Raw genomic sequence first — 22,044 nt, forward strand, 5'->3', positions numbered from 1 at the left:
ATTTGTCTTTACTGTAATGGCAGATACAGCTTTTAAATTTCCTAGTGATGCAAAAAATTAACTGCCAGCCCAGGAAAACTGAATGGACTTTGCAGAATCATCCTTTAAATCTTCTGGGGTGTTTTCTTAACACCCATGGCAGCAGCAACAAGCCCAGGTCCCTGAATTCTGCCATAACTCAATCAAACAGTTTTCTTACTCCCTTTCTGTTGCTGACATCTGGGGCCTTTCCACAGGGATTTCTGTCAGTAAAATGAGCTGTGACCCGGGTTCACAACTGATGGGAACTAATTTGACTGTGCTCCACAGTGGGGGAAGTTAGTGCAGCCCAGCTGACCCTGCTCTCATCTGAGGCTTCCACCACCACACACTTGCATTTAGAAATTACTCATCAAGTCAAATTCCAAACACTTTCATATCCTCTCCAATCATGGACACCATAAGGAGTGCATGTTCTTTGGCCTTTCAAATGTAATTATTAGCCAGAAAAATACTCAACTAAATGAATCTCTTCCTCTTGCCATCTTTTCTATTTTCTAGGTCTGCTTTACAATACTTCCCTCCCTACTTTGTGTTCCAGAATTCACCTTCTTGTTACTGTAACTGAATTTAAATAGTTGATTTTAATATTTGATAAACTTACTATAAAAATAAAGCTATTTTTTCCTTTTGATAGCATGGTATATAATCCAGTACCTTAAAACATCAGGCATACAGTGATGACCTTATCCCTTACTCTTAAGCAGGATCTGGCCTTAGAGTTTGTGCAAGTGAGATCCCAAAGCCAAGCACACAAGTAAAGCAAGGCTGGGGTTGATAGAGAACTTTCTAAATAAATACAAAATTTGCTCCAAGTAGCAAAAGACTAAAAGAAAAGGAATAGCTACATTTTTAAGAATGGCCACTCAACAACAAAAGATTTAACTGGCAGTCTGGGGGCTAAATTAATTGGTAGGATGACAAATCTCTTCCAGGGCTATGGCTGGCATTGATGAGTAGATGCCAAGTCCAAGTCCCCTGAGATTCATAGACCTTTAAATTCCTACAAATGCCTCCTGGAAGGTGTTTAGAACCATCAGTCTGTATTTCAGGAGTCCTCCTCACTCCTCACACACACACAGCTGGTGCTGGCCCTGGACCACAGCAGAGCCTCAAGTTCACTTTTCCTTTTTATTCCCTCTGTGCTTATTCAGAACTATTTGTATTTCCTTTTAGCACTCTGGGAGTTTCTTTATTTCTCCCCATCAAACTGGTATTGGTCAGGAAACCATTTTTGGCACCTGACAGGGACACAGCATCCTTTCTTTCTGTTTTTATCCCATCCATGACCTTAGAATGTCTCCTGTAGCTTCTCCACCTGACACTGCTGCAGCCCTTTGCCAGATATCTCCAGGTACAGCAGATGGCACAGGAGCTGTCTGTGTTCTCAGCTCAGAGTCAATCTTTTCAACAGGTTATGACACTTTATGCCACTATCTTTCTTTATGCTTTTTCTGCCATTTCTGTATTATTTAAAAGCCAAATGCCACCCTCTGCTCTGCAGTGCGTGCGGGCAGGTGGAACAAGGAAGGTGTTTGGGGTGGTGCAGGGTTAATCACAGTTCTGAGGGGTGGGTAGGTGCAGTTCATATTACTAAGGGTGGGGAAGATCTATTTCTTCAAACCTCATTATAAAAGTATCATTTAAAGCGTCTGTTCATCAGCATTTCTGGCCTTAAAAGCCTCTGTCATTTCAGAGCGTGGAGAGAGGGGAAGAGGCAGAAATCCAAGTTCTGCTGAGCGTCTCTATTGCTTTTTAATGATCTCTTCAGTGTCTGAAATGATCATTTAATACCCCCTGTCCTGGTTTCTCAGAGTGCCACCCGATCCTGTTGTCACTGGGGCTGTTCCCAGCTTTGGCTCCCCAGCATTGCAAGGCATGAACAGGCTTTGCTCCTGTCTGGGCTGGCAGGATAATGGTCAGATCCATCACAACACACACCCAGGGACAGTTCACTGAGCTCATCCCAAACATCCTCACTCAGTTCATTACCTGCAAGCCCACACAGGCTGTTTTCCCTGTGCTCAGGGTGAACCTGTCCCAACCCATCTCCTTTCAAACCATCCCCTCCTGTACTTGGAACACCAACCTCAGTTACATCAGTGCCTGGGAAAAGCCACTGCCTCTCATTGGGGCCCTTCCTTTACAACCATTTTAAAGTCCATTATTAGTTGTAATGTCTGCTAAATTCTGTTTTCTTTCTTATTGTGGAATTGAGGAAATAATGATTTCCACTTAATTTTTCTGATAAAATTTATACCAATTCCTTAGCACCCACTTCTCTCTCGTTTCCAAGATTTCATTAAAATGGTTATTTTCTTCTCTCTTAATATTTTTATTTTATATCTTCATCAAATGCATCTCTCCCTGCTTTCACGTCTCTCCTCATTAACATGTAGTTCACTGGTATTTAATTTGGGTAGAAATATCTTGAATGTAGTTCTTACATTAACCTATATCCAAATTTATTTGAAATTAGAATCAATGCATATGCTCTTTTCTTCTGTTTTTACTTCTTACTGTAGGACAAGTACCTGGGAAAGCTATGAATTGTTAATTTTCTTTCCAGGAATTCCCAATGTCTACTTAGATGTCTGTAAATAGGTCTCCAAATTCTGGCAAAATAAAAAGCAACTGGTCCAACCCCATAGCTCCTCTCACAATTTATATCCTCTAAAAACTACAAAGCTACCATTAGAAGTACTGGCAAAACAAACAGATATTCTGCAGAAATTATCTACAAAATGAAGTAAGTGAATAACAGAGAGCTCATTTTAGCACATTCAGAACACATGGTAAGTGCACAGAGGCATCTGTTTGCAGCTTAGATGCCCTGTATTGATAACCTGATAATTTTGGTGTTCAAACATGCCCTGAGTTTTCCCTGGGGTGCACTGGGTGTGTGTTTGCCAGGAGACAGTTCCACAGCCCCAGACCCATCAGATCACAGCTTTGACAGAAACATCCTTGTTCTGCTGCTTTTTCTACTTAACTTTTTCTTTCCTAACAAGTTTTTCATATTTAGAGTTGAGAGAGAAGAAAAAAAAAATACCATGTGAGACATTCAAAGTGAAATAAATTTGTGACTTCTTGTTCACATTGGGCATGAGAGGCCCCCCCAGGACACAGAGCCAGCCCTGAGGGCAGAGCTCAGCTGAGTCCCACGGGCACTCTGGGACTGCCCAGGTTAGGAGACAGTGGATCTAAGGGGGGAACTTCCTTCTCTTCCCCGGGGAGAAGCAAAGCCTGGTAAACTCTGAAAATGTGGGTTTGGCCTAAACTAAATGCAAAGCTATGTAAAAGAAAAAAGTCAGAGCTCAAAACTACTGTTGTCTCTACGAAGAAGAAGCAATAAAATCCAACTCTCACTCCTCCCCTCAGCACTGAGCCAAATTTATGGAGCAGGATTTGCAGGAATCCTTCCCAATCATTGTCTCCTTCCCTCTCCCTATGGCAGGAGTTGGGAGAAGAGTGACCTTGTGGCAGAGGACAGAGCTGTGAGAACACAACCAGGTGACAACTGGGCACAGAGCCAGCAATTCTTTAGCTGGAATATTTTGCCTTTCAAGGTTTGGGATTAAAAAGTGTGAGTAGGGATAAGGGAGAAGGTTTAAAGAGAGCCTCTGGGAAGAGATAGAGAATGGGGCAGGGAAAGCAGCAAGGTAAGCAATATACAGAGATTTCCAGAATCCTTTGTGTGTCCTCAATGGGAAGCTTATCAAAAAGAGGATAAAGCTGTTCTGACAAGATAACACAGCAAGTGGTAGCAGGAAAAAACCTAATCTGTTAACAGATCCTTACAAAGGCTTTTTTTTTTTTTCATTACCCAAAAAGTGCACTTGGGCATTCCCAAAGTGACACAGGGCACACTCCAGGAATGGCTGCAGGTTTCAATGGCTGGTCTCTGAGCCAGTGGAAAATGCTCAGGAGGAGCTGGTCCCAAAAAGCACAAACTTTTCCAATGGCAGGACAATGAGAGGCAATTCCCTGTCAGAGGTGTCAACACAGCCCTCAGGAAATCGTAAGGAAAACCTTTAACTCTTGTCATTATTTGCTTTCTGTGTGTGACCCTGGGGTTTTTAGGTTTTTTAACTTCTGTTTGTGTCTGTGAAACACCAACAGCAATTTATGTGCTCCATCTGCTCAGGGTAAATAGTGATTAACATCTTTATTCCCTTGAAAGAAGACTTTCTTTGAAACCTGCGTTGGTTTATTGTTGTCTTGGTTTTTTAGCAGCATGTTTTGCCTCATATAATGGCACTTAAACATCTTTTGCTAGTGCTGGATGCAGGGCAAGGGGGTCTTATTTGCACAGGCTTTAGAACCCCAGTGAGGATAAAAAGCTTAATTTCTTCTGTTTGAAATGTAGTTTTAGTCCATACCTATCTCTGCAGATCTAAAGGGCCATAAATATTCTTCCTGCTGTAAAGTAATTACAAAACCACCAGGGACTCTTGTGGAATTTTTCAAGGGAGTTGAAAAAAAATCTAAAAAAATTCAGGGTGTATGCCTTAAAATTGTGAAGCAAGGAGATAATTACCTGAAGTGAAAGAATATGTTGTATTACTGAACTCTTTGCCACATAGAAGCCCAACGAGACACATCCCCTTGAAGAGCAGCCCTCAGCAATTGCTGTGTAAGGAACTTTGAGACCTCCTGCTTTGTCTGTTTGCAAATGAGAGTCAGTCACAAGAGAACTGCCCACATCCACTCCTAAGCTACTGAAAAAAGCAAAACAAAACAAGGAAATTTAAACCACACAGGAAAAGCTAAGATGGGGTTTTATTTTAAAGCTCAGAAATTCCCATTTTGCTCTGCTGGGAGGAGAAAGTAAAAACCTTGGTAGAGCCAGTTGTGTTTAACAGAGAGACAAATGTAGAGATTTTTTTTTTCCCCTATAGAGTAAGCAAACAATGACTGACCTTAGATGACATTTTCTCTTGGACTACGAGCCCAGTCCTTCAGCAGTTCCATCTGTACCCCTGGGAACTATAAACCATGTACTGCACACGTCAAACTTCCAACAAGACTCCCTAACACTTCATGTTTTTCCCCTCAGATATTGTACAGAAATATAATCTCCACTAGGATTTGGAGAGAATTCTGAAGACACTTCTCCCTAAACCACTGTTTCAATTATCTACACACAAACATCCCACTCGTGGCTTTTCCTAATTCAAACAAGAGAATCAGACACACACTTGTTATTTCAGACTTTGGTCCTTCCCTGGCTGATAGTGAGGGTTTGTTTATTTGAAGCTGCTCTGGTGAGCTCCCCTCCCGCTGAGGGAAAAGCAGCTCCATCCATTACTATCTCTCCAACCTCCTAAGGAGATAATTAGGCTTTGCAATTGATTGCAATTTATTAAATCAGACAGTCTGCTATACTTCTTTTTGGTTTGGTTTTTAAACTATAACTTTACAGCTGGAGAAAATGATGTGGAAATCAGCCAGATTTCCTTAAGTGCAGTTCACTCTCCATCATTCCTGGTTTTATCCACTATGTCTTGTCTGAGATTTTAAATGGATTGTGGCAAAGTGTTCAGTTACTGTGCTCTGGCCCAGAAAAAGAGAGCAGTGTTTTATCCACCCACACCCAACCACTGACTTTTCTCTGTTTCCCAAACCTCCATGCCCATCTGTATTGTTTATGACTGATAAAGTTATGCTATTTCAGTGTTCATGTCTTACCCTTATTTCAGTCACCTCAGAAATCTGACTATAATGCTCCAGCTGTTGCCCAGATAAATATTTTTGTGAATTAAGCACCATTCAGCCACACACAACTTCCTAAGGGAAATGCATACTTGGAAACCAACATGAAAAGATGCTCTAATTTAATTTTGCTCTGTTGTTGTGTGTGAGAGCATTGCTGAGGGTTTCCATGACATGTTCAAGGATGCCATGGGGACACTGGCACAAGATCTGCGATATTCCCAACAAAACTAAAACGAAATGGTGACTCTGATCTCTCAAACCAGAAACCTCCCCAATGACAGGCCTGAGCCCATAAAAGCTTCTTTCTTTAGTGCCACAGTTGGTGCTACAGCCAGGCCATCCTGGGATGGTGCAGAGCTGCTACAATAAAAGCAGGAGAAACTTCTCCCAAAGTTAAGTGCTAATCATTTACTGGAAACCCACAGCAAGAGCTGATTTTTAAGGAGCATCTGAAAGCCAGTGATTTCAGCACTTGCAGCAGTGCTCCCTCAAGCCCAGTGAAACAGTGCCTGGCACAGGCTGCTCAGTCTGGAGGGGGCTCTCTGTGCATCAGAATCTCTCTCCTTTAAGTCTTCAGGGATTGGGGATTATTGAACTGAGCAGGGCAATGAATGGAAAGCCCCCAAAACTCCCTTTGACCACAGGACTATAAACTGAGGTTTCACCAAACACCGTTTGCTTTGGGCAAGACCCTTTACGACCCTCCTGAAAGCATTACCATGTGCCAGGTACTATTTCACTGCTCTTTTACCTTTCCTGAGTGCCTGTTTCCATGCCCTTGGATCACTATTTCACACTGCTCTCTTACATTACACAATTCCATTTTCCCTCCCTTGTAGGTGCATCACAAGGAGTGACCAGTGCAAAGACAGTAATGAAACAAAGCAGGACAGGGCCAGGTTCTGCTGGTCAGAGTTGCCCCTCAGTGCTGGAGAGCTCCCACTGGAGCCTGCCCAGAACCACAACAATTGCTGGTTGGTAAAAAACAGTGCCTGGGGGGAGGAGGGGGGCAGGAAGGAAAGGGCCACTATCTCTAAATACAGAGATCCTGGGGAAAAAAGCATTTTAGCACCTTAGAATATAATCAGCAACTAGGCATTTGAGCTACAGTTGAGGAATAATCAAAATCCTTATGAGAATTGATCATTTTCTCTTAATCACAGTGTGCAGCAGCTGACTGACAAATAGGTGTTATTGCTTATTCTGCCAGAGAGAGCTCTGAGCAGTTTTATTTCTGCAGAGGCTGTCAGTCTAAGGAGAGACACACATTTGTCACAAAGCACAGATACAGAATAGAATCCACTGAAGTGTAGGTTACAACACTCTTGCAATGGTCACTTAATTTTTATATTGCTCTGTTTATTCCATGGGATTGCTGAAATACTGATATCAGCTTGTGTATGAAAAAAAGTTTAACTGAAGGTTTATTTCTCATCTAACTGAAATAAAAAGTGGATCTCATCTCCTTGTGTGCCTGCTTGGAACAAATCACACTGATGCTGGTGAATAATACCAACTTGTGGCAGATGCCTTTGATGCTGCCACTCACATCTGTGCCACTCAGAAACCTTTGTGAGGAGAGTGAGTTATGGTATCATTATTATTCTCTATTAACATGAAATTATTCATCAGCATTGATCATGGGAAACTCTTTGCACTTGACTCCCTTCAGAGCTACAAGATCAAAAACTTACCCTCTCACTGCATCTCAGCTGGAATTGCAAGTATCTGTTTAAGAACAAAGAGAGACACTGTAGATAACTGTGTGTCTTGTGAACATACACTTTTTGTCTTTGCAGTGTGGGGTTATCTGAAAGGAATGAGTTGCTTCAGTGTGGATAAACACAGATTCACAGCTCAGGCTGTTCAATGGTTGATTTTCCCCCCCCAGGGCACTGGGTATTCCAGCCCCACTCCACGAGGAGCCCTTTATCCAACCCTCCCAAACTGGCTGTTCCTGCAGCTGAGGCGTGCAGACAGTCTGACACCTGCTCTGAACCCGAGAGCCACTCAGGTTTGTTGATCACAACACCCACTTTATCACCCCCACACTCCTCAGCCTTGCAATCCCTCACACCACTAAGGAGTGGGTCAGCACTAAGCTTTGACACACTTGCTTTTCCCCCAGCAGCTCCTGAGCCCGTTTGGAAGCAGCAGGTGCAGAGTTCCCTGGGCAGGGTTGGTGTCCCTGCCCTGGCTGGCTCTCAGAGGTTGTTCCAATGTGCAGGTCAGACCCCAGGGACTGAGAACGTGCAGGCAGCTCGGTCATGCACAGCTGAAGAGCAGCAGTGCCTGAAGAATGAGAACTTGTTTGCCACATCAGGACAGAAATCACGGAATGCCACACCAAATGATGCAGATGGTGAGCCTATTAAAATTTATTGCTCGATATCCAGCCAATTCCTGCTACCCTGGGTGTAAATGACATGATAATCAAATGCTATAAACAAAATTAGAGTGCACTGTACTACAGCATTATATACTAACATTTCAAACCAGTTACCATAAAATAGCTGCTGCTTTATCATTTCAAAACTTACAAAAAAAGTTACTTTTATGGGCAGGAATTACCAAAAGCCTTAGCTGGACACCTTGAAAACAAAAACCCCACAAAAATTCAAAATGCAGGCATCCCACAGCACAGATAATTTTTTATTAGCATGAAACCAGCAGCAGATTTATTTGCTTTGCTTGAAATTTAGACAATAAAAATACAGACTTCCCCCGTCTAATGTGTTGTCAATGCATAACTGCCCTGGTTTGATTTGGCTCAAGACTTGCAAAAGCAAATCAATCACTGTGACTCTCCAGCTCACAGAGGGCTCAGCATATGCTGTAAGGGATAAAATCAGCAGCAGCACCAGTTTCTCCTTCCTCCCCACTCAAACACCTCTTTTGTGCACAGAATGGAGTTTCATCCAAGGACCTGCTGACAAGGGTCCCCTGCTGGAATAGGTTACAGGCACCCACATCACCTGGAAGAGCACAAGAAACACCCCCAGAACTGGCAGCAGTGATGTAGCTGAGCCCACACTCTGTTCCATGGCAGCTATTTAAGATAATCAGCATTACTGAGCTGTACTAATTATGCACAGCAATTTGTATTCCAAATACAACCAGGATGCATTTCCCCTTTTTTATCCCTAACAAACATGGAGACTACAATGCATAATAGGGAGGATTAGGCATTCAGAAACTTGCAGTCAAATCCTGTTTGCTTATCAAGGAAAAACAGTCCTGGAGAACTGGCTTGCATGCCCTGAGTTTTCTTTTTTTAAGCTGTCATTTAATATTTCAGCAATTACAGGGAACTGCTATGTGGTATTTTCTAACTGGTAACAAAACAAAGTATTTTTGACTCGTTTCTGTGTTCAGGGTACAGAGTATTTTGGCACTTCTTCAAATGAAATGGTCTAGAACACAGGACATCACTGCCTTGGCAACACTCAGAGAGCACTGGAGAGATTTCACCTCAGACAGCATTCTCAGATGGAACATATTATCTGAAAGTCAGTTATTTTCAACTGAGAAATTTGGTTCTCAAGGGAAATTAAAGCAATCCCTTGCTTTCCTTCCAAGGCCATTGCTCCTACTCCAGTAATATTTAGTTGCACTGTCTTCAGTCTCATTGGGTCACTGCTCGGAATATTCCTTCTGAATAAAAGGAATAAGGGTTTTTCTTGGGAAACAGTTTCAGGTCTCACCTAAAACCTGTAGAAAAGGATCTGAGTTTCTAAGACAAACTGAGCAGAAACTCTTTGCCACCCAGAGCAGGAGGGGGGTGGGATATGTGGCCACTCAACTGGGATCCTCTCACTGGAATACCAGGAAAAACCCCACCCACACCTGCTCCAGGTGATTGTCTCCAGGCACTTCTTTGGATCCACTTTTCCAGATAACAATTAGATCTGGTGACAAGGAATACATGCCCAGAACTCCCCTTCAGGCAGGCTGAAAAGGGGAAGTGCTTAAGTTCAGATGAAGATTTCCATTCTGCATATTCCTTTATTAACCAACTAAAAGCTAATCATCAAGCTGCATGTAGTGGTGAGTGACACCAAACTAAGGATCTGCTTTAAGGCAGAATTAAAAGACAAGAAAGTATTTACTGGAGCATTGAATGTCACAGCTGCCTCATAAAACATTGGTGACTATGTGAAATTGGAAAATAAATGGTATATTCTGAAGCTATTTTCATCCCATTAGCTTAAGTCAGAAAGAATAAAAGCAAATGTTGCTTCAAAGATTAGTTCAGAAATCCAAGATGCAAAGGATGGACACAACTGGCACTTCTCTCCCCCTTCTCTCATCTTTCAGATTGAGTTCAGTCTTTTTCTTCAGAGGAACCCAAGTGCAAAGTTACTTTTGGTTTTTTGAGCCTGGTATCTAAAGGCAGGATGACTCTTGAAACAAGTGCTCAAATTCAGTATTTCAGGAATTTTCTCTAATGCAGTTGTGGTTTTTATTTCAGACAGGTGATCAACACCCAGAGAGCTTCCTATGATTATTCATGAGCAAAATCTGCATCCTGTTGGTTCACTTCACCACCCCACTGCCCCCTCCCCTTTTCTAAAGCTACCCAGTGACATCAAACCATGCTGGGCCTGCAATATCAGTGACTTCCATCATTCTTAGAGCAGATGGAACTCAAATTCCTCCATGAGTCCAAGAAATTGTTGCTTTATTGCTTTTGGAGGTGAGAATTTCAGGGGAGGTAGAATCATGCAGGTACTAATGATGAAAAATAGGTAGAGTAAAGCAAGAGTGGTAGAATTCATCTGATTCTACTGGAAAAAATCATTCCACTTTCCTTGCAACAGAGCCTGCTGGAAGGCGCTACATACAAACCTATTGCAGAAACCAAGGGAAATAAGGGAATAAAAACTTTGCTTGGGACTGCAAACCCCACATGACACAAGATTTTTTTGTTCTGCCCTCACTGACAGATCTAAATGTTTTTAATTACCTTTCAAAAGGAAAAGCTTCTAAGAGTCAATGTTTCCTTAAAAAACCCCAAGCAATCCCCTCAAAGAAAATATCTCCATATCACCTTGATATTTCCATCTAGAATGGAAGATGTCCAGTTCTAGAAGACTTACTTTGGAGAGTCTTCCTCCCATCTTTAATTTTTGTTGTTTTATTGTGAACCTAATTGCTTTTTAAGACTTTGGATGAAAAATAAAACCTCAGTGTTCCAGCTAGGGATTGACTGTTGCCAACTAGAGCTGAATAATGATCTTGCCCGTTTTCTGCATGATGTGTCCCTTACAGACACACTCCAACAGAAATCTGCTGTTCTGCATGCAACATTACCTTTGCCAAGAGAGCTACAAAACTTCTGAGAGTGGTGATTAATCTCAGCTGCACCACAGGAGTATCTTCAGTTACTATTTCCATGGAACAAGGCAACAGTTGAACACAGGAGTGTGAAAGGAATGGCTTTGACTACTCACAATAGTCTCAACATTGCTACTTTATTACAGGCCCTACTGAAGCTGCCCGGAGGCAAATCAGTTCTTGCCACCACCTCTTGGTCACCAAGTTTTACTTGCAAAGTACCACAAGTCTTTCACTAAAAAGAACATTCAATGAAAGGGGTTTTTTTGTTCATGATGTTTCAAACCCGAATTGAATCAGCTTGTGAAAGAGTTGACTCCCTACAAATTCCACATTTCAGTCACTGCTGTTAATTCTTACACTTTTTGCAACTTTTAAACTCCTCTCTAAATAGTTTTGAACACACACCCCCACAAACCCAGTTTTATGACACATTAGTACCCAAATACATCTTCATTAACTTCTTAGCTGTGAACATAACCCTTAAGGCAGAGGCACAGCATCCCTTTTGCCACATATGGGAAATATGAGCAGATTTGGACAGCCAGGGAGTATAATTCTTTCACAGATTAAGGCTATAGAAGTACTTGAAGTTCTCTGGTTTAGGTGGTCTCCTGTAGTGATAATACTTGAAATGAAGAATAATGGATTTTTCTGCTCATTGGATTAACTGGAGAGACAAAGTGAAAGAGTAAGAATGTGAATAACAAGATTACTGCCAGGTAGTTAAAAGCATAACTACACTATAAGCCAAAAAAAGAGGGAAAAATTAGAGCTGAACTTAGTTTAATATGACAGTTTTGAAACATTTTATTTTGAAAATTCAACCAAGCTATTGACTTAGGGACTAACTTGACAGTGGTATCTCTGGTCCCCACAATAACAGATTAGACACTGGGACTGCAGGAGCTCAACCAAGATGTGTGGAAGACAAAGGTTATTAATAATAACTCTGGGACACCATAACTTTCAAGAGCAAAATTGCTTTTAAGATGTACAAAACAAGAACAGTTGTGTGAAAAAATGACCTTGCACAATGCATTTCCCAGGGTCAGGAGCACTCTCTCCTTTCACCAGTAGATTAATATTGTGTTTAACCCATCCAGTTGTGTGCTATCCCTCCCTGATAGCCCTGTCTGCTCATTAGCACATGACTGATGCCCTGGGCTGGCCTCTGTTCCTGCATCCCTGTTATCTCAGGAGAACAGGTAATCCCTGGGAAAGGGCCCAGCACACCCAAACAGAGTCCTGGAGCTGCAGCTGGCACAGCACCCAGAGGGGACCTGCATGGGCACAGCTGCCCTGGGCATGGCACAGCATCCTCTCTGCCAAGGCTGCTCCAACCTGCTGGCAAAGACTGCTCGTGTAGCAGAGTTCCAGAAAAAACCAGACAGGAGCCAGGGTGGGACTTGACTTTTAGGTTTGGCTGAGCTGTTTTGTTTGGGTTCTTTCTTTTTCAAAAAAACCCATTTGCTTAACAAGAATGTTCATGCACAGAACCCTTTAAAGGCTGTCCCACCACAGGCTCATGGTCCTCCCGGGTAATAAATACCCCAATGGCATCCCAAGAGAGCAGCACAATTCCTGAGCCTTGCTCTCCTGGTTAACAGCAAGGATTAGGAACAATAAAACATTGAACTCCAGGCAAGGAAGCAGGAAGTTTAACTATAATTATTATATCATTAATAAGTATTCTTTTCAGTTTGACACTGACATTTTAACTACGTGTCAGGAATTAGCACAGAATTCCAACTGTTTCAGGAATTTTTATTTAAGGTTCAACCTTGAATAAGAAAAGGGTTCTGTACATGCAACCCCCAGTCTGTGCTTAGAAAGTCAAACAAAAATTCCAAATCAGGAAACTGCAGAGTCTGCCCACCCCTGACACCACCCTCTCCAATCCCAAACCTTATACAATATAGTGTCTGAGATTTGCCTGGATATGCCCCTTCCCATGGGCAGGAAGAAAGGGATTTATCATTTGTAACTCTTGGTATTTCCATATACACTAACTAATAATAAAACAAACAAACAAATCACATGGAAAAGGAAACCTCCCTCAAACCTACAAAAATGGAACAATGAAGTTGACTAAGCCAAATGAGAAAACAGAAGTGAGAATTAAAAGTAAATCAAATGTAAAACTTTCATAAATTCAATTCAAATAGACTATTCTGTGTCAAAAGATCTTTTCCTTCACTAATTCCCAAATTCTTTAAAGACTAAAAAGCGATGATCTCTGTTGTAGCAATTCTGTATCAATTTACTCCATTTTGCTTTTCCCCATTCCAGAAGGTATCAGATCACATAATCCCAAAGCATTAGTAGAATCTATTTAAAACATAATGTTACTAGATATTCTTTTTATCATGTTCTTATTGCTGCAATCCTCCTAAGATTTATAATATAAAAACATTATAATTAGGAAAATTATTATTTTCCTAATAATGTGCAATTCTCAGACATTATGTCTGCTCAGATTTGTCCTTCCTTGATTATCCCCAAACACCTCAGTTACAAGGAAGCTGCTCACTCTCCTGGAACAGTCAGAACTGCCTTGGGATTTTCCCTGAGCGGGGTTTGTTGCCCCTGATTAACTAAACAGCACAGGGGAGTTCTTCCTGATACCTGAGCTGGTGAAAGAGAGGGGCAAGATTTTGAAGAGACAATTGCCAGAACTCCAACCAAACACAGGCAGAGATCCAACAGATGTGTCCTGTTGTACCATGGCAGATCTGTGATTAGGTCAAAGAGAATTAAAAATCTAATGCTTTTTAATTTGGTTCATTCAATAGTACACCTCGACACAACTCTGATTTCAGAGAATTGGTATCAGAGGCGTCCTGACATTATGATGAGTCTGATCTGGTTATCTCCTATAGCCTGGCAGAACAGTGTGGAGGAAAACCCACTCCATCAATCCTGCAGTCCTGTGCTTTATGGGCAGGTTTAAATCAGACTCAATCCTAACGATACCTTTCAGCATGTTATTTATGTTGAATATTTCACAGTTAGATCTCATAAATAATAGGCCAAACAACACATTTAGAGCTTTGTAAATTGTTTCTGTCACCCAGACTAATTTATTTGGACAGGAAAGCCCTTTCAGTGTTTCTCTTCACCAGGAAAGTTGCTAAAGCACATCACTGGAGCCCTTGGTGTAAAATGTGTGCCCTGACACCTGATTCCATCCCTGTACAGTTATCACTCAGCTCTGATATTCCTGCCATGGATCATTAGCCAGGTGCTAAGGAGACAAATGGCAGCATTTGCCACTTGACAGCTTGCACTGTTTTTATACAGGAGCATATTTTATCAACAAAGTACAAATAGTTCTACCTTGATTCCCACTCTGCACATTTACAGCAATTCCATTAAGATGTTAAAATGAAAAGTTTTAGTAGAGAACAAATTACTTGCTTATGCACAATTGTCTCAGAGTTTAAAGTCCCAATGGCAGTTTATCTGCTGTATTGGCATTTTCCAAGTCTAATTTACTCCCCTTGAACCTCCTATTTTCCATTTCATTTTACTGCCCTCCTGAAACCTCTGAGCTGGTGTTTTACAACACAGCCCCAGCTTAAAGCAGGAGCCACTGCCAACGTTCAGTGGCTGTTTCCCTTCAGAGCACTGTGTGATAAATACCAGTCAATGCCAGCTAAGGGCACCCATCTTGCACCTGCAGCCAAGGGATGGAGCCAAGCAGAGTGGAGATGGAGCAGAGGGTTGGTTTGGGGGGGGCACACAGAGTGGGCACTCACAGCAGCTTCACAGGGCTGCTCTCTCCTGCCACAGCCAGGCCTTTGATCACTTGACCCTTCTGGTCTTGGGGCAGTTTAGCAAGAGATTCTGCTGGGAAGAACTTTGTAGGACATATTTTAGGACTCCAAACAGACTGGGTCAGCTGGATCTTCCATGTCCCCTTCCTCACTAACAGCTCCCAGAATGTCAATGGGCTTCCTTTGAGTCACAACTCCACTGTTCAGGTTTTGCCAGCTCTCCTCTTGTGCTCATCTCCCTGCCCATTAGTTCTACCTATTGGCCAATATGGACACCAGACTTAATAAATTCTGGTTCTTAGACACCTTTAAAAATCTCACAGATTGTGTGACAATAACCACTAGTAATCATCTTCTCTCACTTTTTCAACAAAAAGTAACAATAGCTCAGCTCTCCCACTCCTAATCCCTTTCCATATTTAGGGATTAATACCATTGTATCACCATAATGTAGCCAGATGAATTTATATTTATATTGCAAGGAACTTAACAGCAGAAAAGAGTGAGACCTTGGTTTCCCCTGAGTCAATAATATCTGATAAAGAGTATAAATAACAAGGCAATAAAGGAGTGATTCATCTCTGGTACATTCTCTGTGTGTATTGACTGGGCAGCAATTCCTGAGGTGGAAATGCATTCAGACCATGATTTTATAGCCACAGGTGAATTTACCTTTTATGAATTTGCCTAAGGACACAGACTTTTTAATTCTTTTCCTCATATATTGATCATTAAAAAAAAAATAAATCTGGTTTTATAGCTTAGAATAGAGCTCCAATGAGGCCTCTACAAAGAAATACATAAATAAGAGTCACTATGGAAAAATGTAAGTTAATAACCCTGAAAGGGAAATAATTTTCAGTGTTTATATTCAGTAAAAGCAGATATATTGCAAGATGGAAGTCTACAATAGTGGCAAACAGCAAATTTAGCATCTGTTTGCCATGTAATATGTCTTGAAACAAGCAAAAAGATTATTTCCAACTGCCTCTCACAAATCAAAGAGCACTCTCTTAAATAACTCCGGAAGACATTTCAATTACTTTTGGCAGTGTACAATAAGAAAGACATGGAGAAACTAGAGGGAGCTTGAAGGAAAGAGAAAATGAAATAAGCTGGAAAATAAAGAACAACTTTTTTTTGAGAGGATTAAAGGAAGGTTAAAAAATAAAAATAGAAAACCACCACAAGCTACTTGTTTGGGTAAGTGATGACTAAGAATGAATAATATATCAGGCATAACATATCTTTAGGCTATTAACTTCCAAGTGGGAATGGATTACTTAGTGTGGTGCCCAATGCAGAACCAGAAGCATTAGATGATGTCAAAGAAAAGGCAGGTTATTTATAGAGCAAAGCTCACTGATAGGAAAATATGTTACTTCCCAAGAGAAGCAAAAGGAACTAAATACCAAGAAACTGCAAGACTGTTCAAATCCAGTGCATCAAAAATCACATCCCGTAAGGGACTGACCTGTGGACAAACACTGAAATCACAATAACTTTGGCCACAGTCCAAACAGCTCCCACAGAAAGGGATCCTGTTCCCAATTCTGCTGGTTCAGGTGCCTGGGGAGGAGCACCCTCAGGGTTGTGACTTTACAGGCAGGAGATTTCCCCAGCACACACAGTCATTTATTGCTGCCCTGAGATCATAATTAATAACCTCAGCTCCCAACCTTCCAGCCAGGCAGCCAAGCTGGGCTGATGTCCCATGTGGGAGAGATACCCTGTGCTCAGCACCAGCCCACAAAGGGAGGTTTGGAATTTATTTGTTTTGTTGTAGCAATTGTTCTGTCCATTATTTGAAAGAAGTGTTATATCTTTTTATCTGGCAAGAAAAAAATGACTGCCAGCTAACCATCACATTAATTTAATTAGTAGGAAATTCACTTAAGAAAAGGAAGAAAAAATATCAACTGAGTCTCAGAAAAATCATCCTACTGTCTTCAAAGCACATAAAATCACCTGACAACACTATTTTTGAAATTACATCAACATTGCAGATACTTAGGACTTCTTATGAGATACAGTTTAACTGGCTTTGAGAAGTCTCCATATTTACTCTCAGTGTATCTTGTCAGTATTTACTGATTAACCTTTACCAGCCAACCAAGGAAAAGGCAGATAATTCATTCAGTAGAATGACTAGTTCTGGTTTCTACCTTGAGTTTTTTCAGAGGTGCCACTGTAACCCAAGACAATCCCACTGTCTTTTACTCCCCTTTCCAGAACTTGCTTTTCTCCACACCCACAGGAGACACTGAAAGTATTTCAAATGCCAAACTTCAGCACAGGTGTAAGTTATTTAAATGCCAAACCTCAGCACAGGTTTTGAATGAGAATCTCATTTCCAGACCTCCACAGACCAGCTGATGAGTCCCCCTACCCTGCCCTGAGTCTCAGTAACCTCCTGTTCCAGCAGACACTCATCCCATAAAACTTCTGGAAACGTGTCCTGGTCTGGGTTCACAGCTCTGGATGCCCACAAGGCTCTGCTTTGGTACTAAGTGCTATTATAAAACACACCTGTGTGTGTAGATATATATATATATATAAATATAAACTCACTTTGAACAATGCTATGATGAATAGAGGTTAGAAAAGGTCTGCTGCAATAGAATAGAAATGGACTGGTTGTCATGGTGAGTAAAGTGGTGTAGAATCAGCCAAACATGTTTCATTTTATTTCAACTGCTATTCAGATACCCATGAAAGCATTTTCTTGTTTTGGAAGAAAAACACCAGTGGCCTCCAAAGAATTGATTTCATTGGCATGAATACATGTGATCCAATGAAAATATCTTTTAAGGTAAAATATTTATCATTTTAACATGCAAACAAACTCACGTCAGAAACCAGCAAGAAAACTGCTGGATCAGTGATTTACCTAAAGCTAAATCCAGCATGCAGGGGTCTCCCACACCCCAGGGATGGGGTTACAGGGAAGAGTTTTAAAGGTTAATTCTTAACATTTGGTTCAGGGGAGCCCATTTTGACCTCTAATATTCAGCTTTCTTCTGGTTCACTGAAATAATGCAAACAAATATCTGGGTTTGTTTTTTATTTTTGTTTGTTTCTTAAATATCCTGAGAAAATAAAACAGTCCAAAGGGACTACTATCTGCACATGTCTTTACTATAGCTCCCACTTAAGTACATTCATAATATAAATTATACTTTAAAAGTTTGCAAATAATAAGCAGTCTTTAAGCTAATAAGCTACAAGTGAGGAAAGAGTTATAGTCTCCAAATATAAGACAACAACAGCATTTCTGGACTACTACTCTGGACTCTAAGCTCATACAAAGCCAAAAAAAATCCATCAAAGAGTCTACAAACCAAACCAAGCCTAATTCCTATAGATCAAATATCCATTAAAGAAAATATTTATGCTCTGCATGTGTCACAAAATACCACATAAATGTAAAAAAAAAAAAAAAGAAAAGCAGGTCAAGTTGGCATAGCCACTGTTGGTACAGTGTTATTACATTAGTTGAGAACTTCTGATAGGTAAATTTTGGGCTCTGCAGTTCATAAACAGTACAACTGAATTATAATCACAGTCCCATCTTTTCATGCTTTTTTTTCTGAACACAGTGAGCAAAATGCTCAGTTTGCTGTACATTTAAAATGTAGGTAAGAGTTGCAAGTGCACCACTCACTTGCAGCTTGGGCCAAACATTTCAGGTAACTCTAAATTATTTTCCTATCCAAAAATCAAGAGATCCTCCCTAGAACACAACCATTCCAACAACTTCAGCTCCACATTCCCAGCTGACACCAACCCACAGCTCGGGGTAATGGAGCTGCTCTGAACTCTGAGCTCTGCTCCCAAACAGAAACCAGCAAAGTCATTCTGAACAGCCCAGACCACAACTTCTCAAAAAACTTTGTTAGAGCAGCCTTACCTGTCCAGCAGGTGAAGCATCTTCCAGGAAGACAAACATCAGACCACACACAGCTCTTGTTAATCAATTCTTCCACCCTGTGATATTAATATTTCTTGCAATTCCTTACTGACATAATTTTTTCTCTTTAATGCAAAAAAAAAAAAAAAAACCTTCACCTTTTTTTTTTGGTTTCCTTCTCTGTTCCTCCTGAACATTCTAAACTCAGTGGAAGTTTCTCACTTGGTTTGCTTGCTTTTTAAGGAGCCCACCACCCTCCCACTTCTTACTCGGGTGGCATTAATGGTTCATTGGAGCCACCTGTTTGAATTCTCCCTTTCTGATTTCCTCTGTTACAACTCAGGTGTGTGAAACTCGATGCAAAAGACTTTCAAACTGGGATAGTCACCGTTATTCCAGTAGTAAATATCCTCTTTTTTTTTTATAAAAGAAGTGACTCACAAGGTAGGAAAAAAAGAATGTTTTTTCCGTTTTCTGAATGAACCAAAAGATCAAGGGAAGACTTGCATTTGAGTCCTGTCCTTCCCAGGTGTTCTCTGTATCCTGCCCAACAACCTTCCTGAATGACCCCTTCAGATATGACAGTGAAAGGTTAAAGCCAAGTACATCTTTCTTTCATGATAAATAAAGATACACATTTTCACTTCTTCCTCATCATCAGCAGCCAGTCAATTGTGTATATGCCCAAAAAATATCAAGTTACAAAACTCCCTTGAACTGTGAATATTATTTGGCCCCAACCTTTTTAATCATCAAGAATATCAAAGAAAAGAAAGAGCCCAGAATAATTTCTACATACTTTTTGCCTAATCAAGCAATCAGAATTCATTTTGTTTTTTTCTTTACTAAGACTTGCATAGTCTGGCAAAACTCAGGCTGAGGTCAGTGAAAAATTCTGCCCTTATTTACAGCCAAATAAGTAACTAAGAGCAGTGTACTCTTCGCCTCTCCACTGCACTGTGCCCTGAGCCAGGCAGCTCCTCAGCTCAAGGCAGCCCATCTTTTGGAAGCTCTGTGGCTCACACTCCCCAAAATGCTTGGCATGGAACACTGGAAGCAAATTTTCCCTGGAAGTGAACATGCTGTGGGTAGAGTTGTAAAGCTGCTCCTACAAGCTGCCCAGCTGGGAGATGCTGGATCTCAATTAATGTTCCATGTTTGATATCTGCATGGAAACTTAGCTGGGATGCTGAGATGCTGAAAACAAAATGCAGAGTTGTCTGGAAAATCTGGTCTAACTTTTTCTTTTTGAGGAACTTTCACTTCTTTTGTGTGTTTTAAATAAAAGACACCAAATAACATTTTCAGCATTTGCTTGTGGGAGAAAAATAGCAATTTTTACAAGGATGAGTTTCCTGCAGTGAAAACCCGTGTTCACGTAAGAGCCACGTTTGTTATTAAGTTCTTTCTTAAGAAAGAAATTGATATTTTAGCTGTTGACAACAACCTCAAAAGGTCCTGAGAGATTTACTGTCCTCAGTAAATCACCTGAGACATTCTTGTCCCCACCCTTGATGATAGAACAGGAATTAAAGCAGCAGAAGGCAGGGCAGGCACTGGTTTGACAGGCTCTGACCAACATCACATCAGTCACTTGCCTGCAAAACAACCTCCTCCAGACTGGATTCTGCTACTGGATCTCAGGTCCTCAGACCCCTCATCTACCCCAGATTCCACATCACAGATCTCCTGAGTTCTCACTCCCAAATACTCTTGACCTTTTTCTAAGCCTCATTCTAATTTAAGAATGAGCTCTTAGTTCATTAAGCAAATGTGCTGAGAAGATGCTGAGAGCACAATAAAAAATAAATCAGTGGCTTTTCATGAGCACCAAGATTTCAAAACCAGTTGATGCAGTTGAAGCCAGTACCTGTATGTACCTACAAGGACCTACAGTACTGTGAGTACCTGCACCTACAGGTACTACAAGTACCTACAAGTACCTGCAGTAACAGTTTTTTGTGTTGGATAGACCTAGAATCTGATGGAGTATCTGTGCAGGTGCTCATAGCCCACAGGGCTCCAAGGATCAGGAACAGTATGTTGGATTTCCACCTTACCCTGGGAAGGCCCCCCAGCATCAGCCCTGCACAGAGCCTGCTGCCCTGACCTGGGGATCCTCCAGGGGCTGGAACCCGGGTCTGGTCAGAACTGTCCAAGGGATGCAGACTCCTGCAGTCCCTGGGTCTGATCAGAACTGTCCAAGGGATGCAGACTCCTGCAGTCCCTGGGTCTGATCAGAACTGTCCAAGGGATGCAGACTCCTGCAGTTCTTGGTTCTGATCAGAACTGTCCAAGGGATGCAGATTCCTGCAGTCCCTGGGAACCTCTTGGGGACTCAGTGCTGGCTCCAGGGCTGGGCTGTGCAGGGACACCTGGGACAGGACCATCCACTGTCCCAAAGTTTGGACTCCCTGGCAGCCCAGCACCGACCTGTGCTGTGCCCAGCTCTGCAGACGGGCAGTTCCTGGGTAGCCTTCAGGAAACACCATTTATTAAATACCAAATTCTGGAGGTGTCAATCAGCAGGACTGCCAAGCCCATCAGGAACACCAGTTTAGCAGATGAGAATTTACCCCAAATGCAGAGGGTGATGAATCAGATCTAAAGCTATTGTCCAGCTAAGATGACAATTTGTCACATTATCAGTGAAATTTTCAGTTTGGAAGGTAAGAACATCTGTTTAAATTACAATAATTTCAGAAGGGAAGGTTTTTTGCTTGGTCAGTCTATATGCCATTAATCTAAAACTTATAAACATCAAGTATCATACAAAAAATAAATTTAATAAAATGAGTATGGGCATCTGTTCTAATTGGGTTTTCCATTTTAAATAGACACTACTTCAGTCATACCTTTCAATCTACATAAATGTATTAATAATGGCTTTATTAATGCATTGATATTTCCTATCAGAAATTATGTATTTTTTCCATTCCTCAAACACCATTTTTAAGCCATAATCTATAATAGAAGATCCAACAGAAACTAAGCACAAATTTTTCCAACATTAAGAATAATAACTTAATTAACTCAGCAGGGTTTAATGGTATGTTGAAGCTACAGATGAGTTAGTTCTTAAGTAATAATGTTATTAATAATAATTATGCCTGTATTAAAATTATTTATTTTTATCATTAGCTTGACTTTCAGAGACATTGAGCAGCACAGCAGTTTAATACTGAAGCTGAAGTAACCAGGGAGTTCCAGAATGAGACTGTTGAAGTCCCAACCACAGCTGAGGAGCCTCCTCTGCCACCC

General features: G+C 41.2%; 1 protein-coding gene across 16 annotated transcripts in view; it reads right to left on the minus strand.

Annotated features, from left to right (window-relative positions):
- Positions 1-22,044, minus strand: part of ATP10B (ATPase phospholipid transporting 10B (putative)) — a 218,894-nt gene that overhangs the window by 138,446 nt on the left and 58,404 nt on the right. The window contains exon 1 of one of the 16 annotated variants that reach the window (XM_051794016.1): positions 18,784-18,808. The exons of 14 other annotated variants lie outside the window; for them this stretch is intronic. The gene's annotated coding sequence lies outside the window, so the exon portion shown is untranslated. Of the gene's footprint in view, positions 1-18,783; positions 18,809-22,044 lie in introns of those variants that run through there. One more of the 16 variants, XM_051794014.1, reaches the window with a different exon arrangement.

Source organism: Manacus candei, unplaced genomic scaffold (genome assembly GCF_025592945.1).
Source record: "Manacus candei isolate 608988 ecotype Guabito, Panama unplaced genomic scaffold, ASM2559294v1 h1tg000037l, whole genome shotgun sequence".
Classification (NCBI taxonomy): Eukaryota; Metazoa; Chordata; class Aves; order Passeriformes; family Pipridae; genus Manacus; species Manacus candei.